The sequence below is a fragment of the Panthera leo genome, chromosome C1 (genome assembly GCF_018350215.1).
Source record: "Panthera leo isolate Ple1 chromosome C1, P.leo_Ple1_pat1.1, whole genome shotgun sequence".
In the NCBI taxonomy this organism is placed as follows: Eukaryota; Metazoa; Chordata; class Mammalia; order Carnivora; family Felidae; genus Panthera; species Panthera leo.
In genome coordinates this window covers 138,283,915-138,293,078 of record NC_056686.1, presented here as the reverse complement: position 1 = coordinate 138,293,078, position 9,164 = coordinate 138,283,915, and the positions used below count along the sequence as shown (strand labels likewise).

General features: G+C 36.8%; 1 pseudogene; it reads left to right on the top strand.

Annotated features, from left to right (window-relative positions):
- The first annotated feature begins 324 nt into the window (after window positions 1-324).
- On the top strand, window positions 325-974 carry LOC122225998 (annotated as a pseudogene).
- The last annotated feature ends 8,190 nt before the right edge of the window (window positions 975-9,164 follow it).

Sequence of the window (9,164 nt, the reverse complement as noted above, 5' to 3'; positions counted from 1 at the left end):
CTGGCTCTTGGTTTTGGCTCAGGTCATGATACCAGGGTTGGGGGATGGAGCCCTGCATCAGACTCTGAGTGTGGAGCCTGCTTGAGAGTCTCTCTCTCTCCCTGCCTCTCCCCAACTTGCATGCTCGTGCTCTCTCTCAAATAAATAAGTAAAATAAATAAATAAATGAATAGATAAATAAATAAATAAATTTCATGATGTAATTTTTAACAATATAGTTTAAGTGATAATGTTTATTTACTCATTCATTCATTATTCTTTCAGCAAACAAACAGATGAGTACAAACTCTTTGACAGCTACTGTAGAAAAAAGTTAAGAAATAAATGACAGGTCTTGCTTTCAAGGAATTTTCAGGCCAGCGGCTGGAAAAGAGACAAGTATACAGAATGTTCAAATACAATTTGATTAAAATTCTCTAATTGATGTAAGGTAAACTACTGATAGGTGTAAAAAAAAACCTGCTATATTATAATCTAGAACAAAAATGAACTTGCTTCCCAACACGGCCTAGTCGTTAACATCACTGAGCTGAACCTGCTGCAGCTAGAAATGCTCAAGAACCAACTGGACCCGAAAGTGGATTTCTTGTCCAGATCAAGGACAAGATGCCCAGATCAAGGTGGTACAGACCAAGTGTGTGGAAGCCAAAGACTGTCTAAACATGCTGAACAAGAACAATGAGGGAAAAGAATTACTCGTCCCACTGACCAGTCCTATGCATGTCCCCGGGAAACTACATAATGTGGAACATGTACTCATTGACGTGGGAACAGGCTACTACATAAAAAACGAAAATGAAGATGACAAGGACTTTTTCAAGAGGAAGATAGATTTCTTCACCAAGCAAATGGAGAAAGTGCAGCCAGCTCTGCAGTAGAAGCATGCCATGAAACAGGCTCTCATGGAGATGATGAGCCAGAAGATTCAGCAGGTCACAGCCCTGGGGGCAACTTAGGCTATTGCCAAAGCCTGAGAGCTTTGCCAAAGCCTGAGAGCTTGTTTCAGAAGTGGGGCAGAGGGACCCTGCTTCAGGAGCCTGGGACTTTGTGGGCACAGCTTTCTGGGGTAAGGGAAGAGAAGGGTCTTATGTTTAATCTTAATAAATGTGCCAGTTGGGGGAAAAATGAACTCAGTTCCTAGAGGTGAAGACAGAATAGGGAGAATGAATTAAGAGATTTTAATAAGGTATAAACCACTGGGCATACTGACCAATGAGATGAGGAAAGTAAAACAAAGACTTAAAATTATTGCCAATAAGGGTGTCCTTTATTTAGACATATATAGAGAAGGAAAGAAGTGTCCACTGAATGCTACAGAGAAAAAAGGATAAATTGAATATTCCCTATAGATGACCAACTTTTCCTTCCCTTTTAATTTCCAGATACTATACACAATCCCTCATCCAATACTTTTTGGAGCCAGATGTGATTTGGAATTAAGAATTTTGTAAATTTTGAAAGGCAAGCGTAAATCTTTTAGAAGTATTAAACAGACATACAGAAACTTTTTTTAAAACACAAATTTTTAATTCTACAACGTACATCAAAGACTGCTCAGTACTAAACTATAATTTCAGGCTTCTTGCCACTGAAGATTAATAAGTGATTATTAATTAATAAGTGATTATTATTGATTATTAATAAGTGATTATAATTAATTATTAATAAGTGAAGATTACTAAGAACAGGCTCTCATTAACTGATAAATAGATATACAAAATGTAGTATAATCCATACAATGGAATGTTATTTGGTCATAAAAAGGAATGAAATTCTAACACATGCTTACAAGATGGATGAACCTTGAAAACATTATGCTAAGTGAAAGTCAGACACAAATATCCACATATTGTATGATTCTATGCATAGGAAATGTCCAGAATAGGGAAATCCACAGTGATAAAAAGATTACTGGTCGCCAGGGACTTGTAGTAGAGGGGAATGGAGAGTAACTGCTAACAGGTGTAGGGTTTCTTTCTGAGGTGATGAAAATGTTCTGAAAGTAGGTCGCGATGGTTGATGTACAACATTGTATATATACTAAAAAGAACCAAAGTGTACAATTTAAAATTGTGAACTGTGTAGTGTATGAATTGAATCTCAATAATGCTGCCACTAAATTTTTCTTAAGAACGAATTCATTTGATCAGATAATCTTCAGTTTCTAAAGTATTTAAAGTGAACTGCCAAGACAAATTATACTAGAGAAATATTTCTGTTCATGACTGAATAACTACATTGATCTTATAAAATATACCTAAAAGAAAACAGTAATATAGTTCTTCAGATATTTCACATTTAAAAATCTACACATACATAAATAGGTCTAAAAATGGAGCACACATAATTAGTATGTATACAAAAAGAAACATAGGGAAAGAAACAAATAATAAAATAAGCCTGGGCTAGACTATAGTACGTCCTTACCTCAAAGATGTAACAACAACTAAAAATTTCTATCAAATGATGAAAGCAGTCACAAAAAGTTAATATGGCAATTTTCTCTGTAAATCCAAATTCCAAATTTATTTTATTCCAGTTTAAGTTGGAGAATGTTTATAAACCAATATAAAGCTACTTTTCACTGTAGACAATGGCTTTTGGAAATGAGAAAATTTTAAATTGAAGATTCAACCAGAAAAATGAAAGAATAAAGAAACTAGAATCTGTCTGCACTTGAACAACCTTAAGTTTTAATTTATAAAAGATGAATTATAGAGGAAAAATGAAAAAAGAAAACAAAGAAAAAGTAAAGCCCACCAAAATTATGTTCATTAGTTGGGTCCCTGACTTGATGTTCTATCAGGCTTGTGCTGAAGATGGGTTGGGTAGTAAGATCCGCTAAATGGCCTCTTCTTCTAGCAGATCACAAGTAGTCAACAAAGGGTAAAAACAGAAATGTACTTCAGTAGATTAGGAAAAGCTACACTGAATTTATACTGCATAGTCTTCTCTTGTATATATACATATATAGACATATATAACATTTATATGTATACATTTATATATATGTGTGTGTATTATACATAAGCAAATATCTAAAAACAATTTTCTTAGAATATAAATAATAAAATGTAGGTACAATTGAAAATTTACAAAAAAAAAAAAACCCAACAGTATATGTAGCAAGAAACCAACATACTTTCTTTAATATTCTTAGAAAATAAATTGCAACGGGATAAAATTCTTACCAATTTACCAGTTTATTTAGTCATCTAAATTGTTTTTTATAATTTATGTTTTATTCACATTGAGCAATATAGGTAAAATGGATAAGTTTTGATTTATAAATACAACATGATAATATGATTACTAGATTCTGTTATATGACCATGAGCTAACTGCTCCCAATATTTATCCCAATATGTGGTAAATCACAAAAACATTTAAAATTCTCCTTTGTTGTTTTGTCCTTTTAAGATCACAATATAAGTTTAATGTTATGATAATGTTTAATAACATAAAGTATAAAATATAATTGGATCTAGATAATTTAGCAACTGTGAGCTTCCCAATCATTTTTTAAAACCTGCTATCTCTTGAATAGCTTGTATAATATAATATGGCATGTTTGAAGTATTAGAAAAAGAATAGTAGTCTTTCATAAATGGCATACTCTTAACATTGGAGGTAGAAAGGAATGATAGGAAGGGTACATATATGTTAAGATAACGTAGCAAGTAGCAACTGATTTGTACGAAAATTAGCCCGTAGGTATTAATATTTAGGATGAAGAAATTGGGTAATACTTGCAGCAGGAAATTAGGAGTTTTATGGCTTTACTTTTCTTTTTGAAATGAAAATGATATTAAGATCTATTATATAACATAAAGATACTGTGATCAAATAGTATTTATTAAGCTTCTTAAATAAAGTCTACATTAGAATTTTAGTTGGAACTGCAAAAGCAATAAAAAAACTAATGCCTTCCTTCAATAGGTAGTTTTATTTTATATTTTTATTACTAAGTAATACATGAAACTAAAAATATCAAACAAATTAACAATATATATAATTAAATGGTCATGTGTAGCAAATGCAGCTATATGGACTACTACGTTTACATAATCAGTTTTATAAAGTGATTAAAAAATATGCATTCATGGTAAAATTAAATGCAGTTACAATATGTCATGCTAATGCCAATTAAAAGACAGAAGTAATAATATGGGTTAAAATCACATTTGGATTTGGAAAAATTCTGTATTAAACATAAAGATGTTGAATAAATCCCACACAGAAACATAACTGGAGACACTTAATTAAAATTTAATTTGCTTCAAATAATTCTTTTACTATAATTTACAGTAAAAGTATATAGTATAGTATTATATAGTAAAAGTATATAGTATAGTATTATATTTATAGAGGCACGTGGTGACACTATTTCTATTAACTTTATAATTCATGGAAATATTTGCTTTGCTATTAAAAGCTTAGTTTGAGAGTTTCTAAGAAAAAAATAAGTAATTAAAGAGAAAAGTTGGGGAATGAAGAGCTCATATAAATGACAAACAGGCAAAAAGAACCTATAAAAATAATTGTAATAGTCAAACAATATTTACCAGTAACAGAAAAGACAAGAACAGATAACAAAAATGTTGAACAAGAATTAGGTATGTGGCAAGATCACAAAATTATTTCCAGTCACACATTTAACCTAGAAGAAATGAAGAGTCTAATAATTTAAGCTTATTGAAGTAGCTGAGTGAAGCAAAAACAGTGTAGTGCCCTTATTTCATGTTTTCAAAACCGTATGACATGCAATCCACGTTAAAATCAATTGATTAATTAACTAATTAATGTAGAACAATGAAAGGAAAATTCTACTAAATTAATCTCCATTGCAAGATATTTTCAAGTCCTATACATAAGAATATAAAATAAAGAATTCTTGGGTAATATAAAGTAAAAATTAACAGATCTGTACAATTAGCAACAAGACCAAACCAATCAAAGTACACACTATGTATTTTCACCTAATATTATCCTTCCTTCTGCTATGCTCTTCCATTGTCTGTATCATTTTCCAAACCTTTCTAATATTTTAAAGTTTGCCCCCAAATTTTCCATAAAGTCTATCCTTTCTACTCCAGCTCATAGTAATCTCCACTTTCCCCAGACTCTTGGAGTACCACCCACTTCAAAATCATAGATAGACTGACAGTTTCCTGATCACAGAGATATACCATAACTTATTTTTAAAATCACTTTTTAAAGAAATTCATGATCAATACAAAATTCAAAATGCACAGAAGGATATGAAGTGAAAAAAAAAGCCTCAATCTTCTTTCTATAGATAAACACCATCAATAATTCTTCGCATGTCTCATTTTATTATTTTTATACACCTCTTAGAAACTCTTGGGGAGGGGCACCTGCATGGCTCCATGGATTGGCTCCATGCAAGAGTCATGGCTCCATTGACTCTTGATTTCAGCTCAGGTCAGGATCTCAGGGTTGATGAGTTGGAACCCCTCCCCCACCCTCTTGGGATTCTGTTTCCCTCTCTCGCTGCCCCTTTCCTACTTGCTCTCTCTCAAAATAAATAAAAATAAACTTTAAAAAAAAGTAAAACTTAAAGAAAAAAAGAAACTCTTGGGGACAAATTATTTAGGAATTTGGAGTTTTTCAGATTTAGAAAGGTAATTTGATTCATTTACTTAATTTTACGTAACATTAGCCAATGGTATTTAGGCAGCATCTCATCATAAAATACATTAATATGTTTGTAGTGAATATTCACCCTTTTAAAAAATGTTTATTGCTGAGAGAGGGGAAGATGGCGGCATAGGAGGACGCTGGGCTCACCGCGCGTCCTGCTGATCACTTAGATTCCACCTACACCTGCCTAAATAACCCAGAAAACCGCCAGAGGATTAGCAGAACGGAGTCTCCGAGGCCAAGCACAGACGAGAGGCCCACAGAAGGGGTAGGAAGGGCGGCGAGGCAGTGAGCGCTCCACGGACTGGCGGGAGGGAGCCGGGGCGGAGGGGTGGCTCAACGGCCAAGCAGAGCCCCCGAGTCTGGCAGGCAAAAGCGGAGGGGCCTGATGGACTGTGTTCCGACAGCAAGCGCAACTTGGCGTCTGGGAGGTCATAAGTTAACAGCTCTGCTCAGAAAGCGGGAAGGCTGGAGGACAAAGGGAGGGAGAGCTGCTGAGCCCCCGGACGACAGAGCTCAGTTTGGTGGGGAACAAAGGCGCTCGCCAGCGCCATCTCCCCCGCCTATTCCCCCAGCCAAAATCCCAAAGGGAACCAGTTCCTGCCAGGGAACTTGCTCGCTCCATGCAAACACCCAACTCTGTACTTCTGCGGAGCCAAACCTCCGGCAGCGGATCTGACTCCCTCCTGCTGCCACAGGGCCCCTCCTGAAGTGGATCACCTAAGGAGAAGCGAGCTAAGCCTGCCCCTCCTGCCCCCGTGCACCTTGCCTACCCACCCCAGCTAATCCCCAGCACCACAAGCCTGGCAGTGTGCAAGTAGCCCAGACGGGCCACGCCACCCCACAGTGAATCCCGCCCCTAGGAGAGGGGAAGAGAAGGCACACACCAGTCTGACTGTGGCCCCAGCGGTGGGCTGGGGGCAGACATCAGGTCGGACTGCGGCCCCGCCCACCAACTCCAGTTATACACCACAGCACAGGGGAAGTGCCCTGCAGGTCCGCACCCCTCCAGGGACTATCCAAAATGACCAAACGGAAGAATGCCCCTCAGAAGAATCTCCAGGAAATAACAACAGCTAATGAACTGATCAAAAAGGATTTAAATAATATAACAGAAAGTGAATTTAGAATAATAGTCATAAAATTAATTGCTGGGCTTGAAAACAGTATAGAGGACAGCAGAGAATCTCTTGCTACAGAGATCAAGGGACTAAGGAACAGTCACGAGGAGCTGAAAAGCGCTTTAAACGAAATGCAAAACAAAATGGAAACGACGACAGCTCGGATTGAAGAGGCAGAGGACAGAATAGGTGAACCAGAAGATAAAGTTATGGAAAAAGAGGAAGCTGAGAGAAAGAGAGATAGAAAAATCCAGGAATATGAGGGGAAAATTAGAGAACTAAGTGATACACTAAAAAGAAATAATATACGCATAATTGGTATCCCAGAGGAGGAAGAGAGAGGGAAAGGTGCTGAAGGGGTACTTGAACAAATTATAGCTGAGAACTTCCCTGAACTGGGGAAGGAAAAAGGCATTGAAATCCAAGAGGCACAGAGAACTCCCTTCAGACGTAACTTGAATCAATCTTCTGCATGACATGTCATAGTGAAACTGGCAAAATACAAGGATAAAGAGAAAATTCTGAAAGCAGCAAGGGATAAATGTGCCCTCACATATAAAGGGAGACCTATAAGACTCGTGACTGATCTCTCTTTTGAAACTTGGCAGGCCAGAAAGGATTGGCATGATATCTTCACTGTGCTAAACAGAAAACATATGCAGCCGAGAATCCTTTATCCAGCAAGCCTGTCATTTAGAATAGAAGGAGAGATAAAGGTCTTCCCAAACAAACAAAAACTGAAGGAATTTGTCACCACTAAACCAGCCCTACAAGAGATCCTAAGGGGGATCCTGTGAGACAAAATACCAGAGCCATCACTACAAGCATAAAACATACAGACATCACAATGACTCTAAACCCGTATCTTTCTATAATAACACTGAATGTAAATGGATTAAATGTGCCAACCAAAAGACATAGGGTATCAGAATGGATAAAAAAACAAGACCCATCTATTTGCTGTCTACAAGAGACTCATTTTAGATCTGAGGACACCTTTAGATTGAGAGTGAGGGGATGGAGAACTATTTATCATGCTACTGGAAGCCAAAAGAAAGCTGGAGTAGCCATACTTATATCAGACAAACTAGACTTTATTTTTTTTATTATTTTTTTTTTAATTTATTTTTTATTTTTTATTTATTTTTGAGACAGAGAGAGACAGAGCATGAATGGGGGAGGGGCAGAGAGAGAGGGAGACACAGAATCGGAAGCAGGCTCCAGGCTCTGAGCCATCAGCCCAGAGCCCGATGCGGGGCTCGAAGTCACGGACCGCGAGATCGTGACCTGGCTGAAGTCGGATGCTTAACCGACTGCGCCACCCAGGCGCCCCAAACTAGACTTTAAATTAAAGGCTGTAACAAGAGATGAAGAAGGGCATTATATAATAATTACAGGGTCTATCCATCAGGAAGAGCTAACAATTATAAATGTCTATGCGCCGAATACCGGAGCCCCCAGATATATAAAACAATTACTCATAAACATAAGCAACCTTATTGATAAGAATGTGGTCATTGCAGGGGACTTTAACACCCCACTTACAGAAATGGATAGATCATCTAGACACACGGTCAATAAAGAAACAAGGGCCCTGAATGATACATTGGATCAGATGGACTTGACAGATATATTTAGAACTCTGCATCCCAAAGCAACAGAATATACTTTCTTCTCGAGTGCACATGGAACATTCTCCAGGATAGATCACATACTGGGTCACAAAACAGCCCTTCATAAGTATACAAGAATTGAGATCATACCATGCGTACTTTCAGACCACAATGCTATGAAGCTTGAAATCAACCACAGGAAAAAGTCTGGAAAACCTCCAAAAGCATGGAGGTTAAAGAACACCCTACTAACGAATGAGTGGGTCAACCAGGCAATTAGAGAAGAAATTAAAATATATATAAAACAAACGAAAATGAAAATACAACAATCCAAACGCTTTGGGACGCAGCGAAGGCAGTCCTGAGAGGAAAATACATTGCAATCCAGGCCTATCTCAAGAAGCAAGAAAAATCCCAAATACAAAATCTAACAGCACACCTAAAGGAAATAGAAGCAGAACAGCAAAGGCAGCCTAAACCCAGCAGAAGAAGAGAAATCATAAAGATCAGAGCAGAAATAAACAATATAGAATCTAAAAAAACTGTAGAGCAGATCAACGAAACCAAGAGTTGGTTTTTTGAAAAAATAAACAAAATTGACAAACCTCTAGCCAGGCTTCTCAAAAAGAAAAGGGAGATGACCCAAATAGATAAAATCATGAATGAAAATGGAATGATTACAACCAATCCCTCAGAGATACAAACAATTATCAGGGAATACTATGAAAAATTATAAGCCAACAAATTGGACAAGCCAGAAGAAATG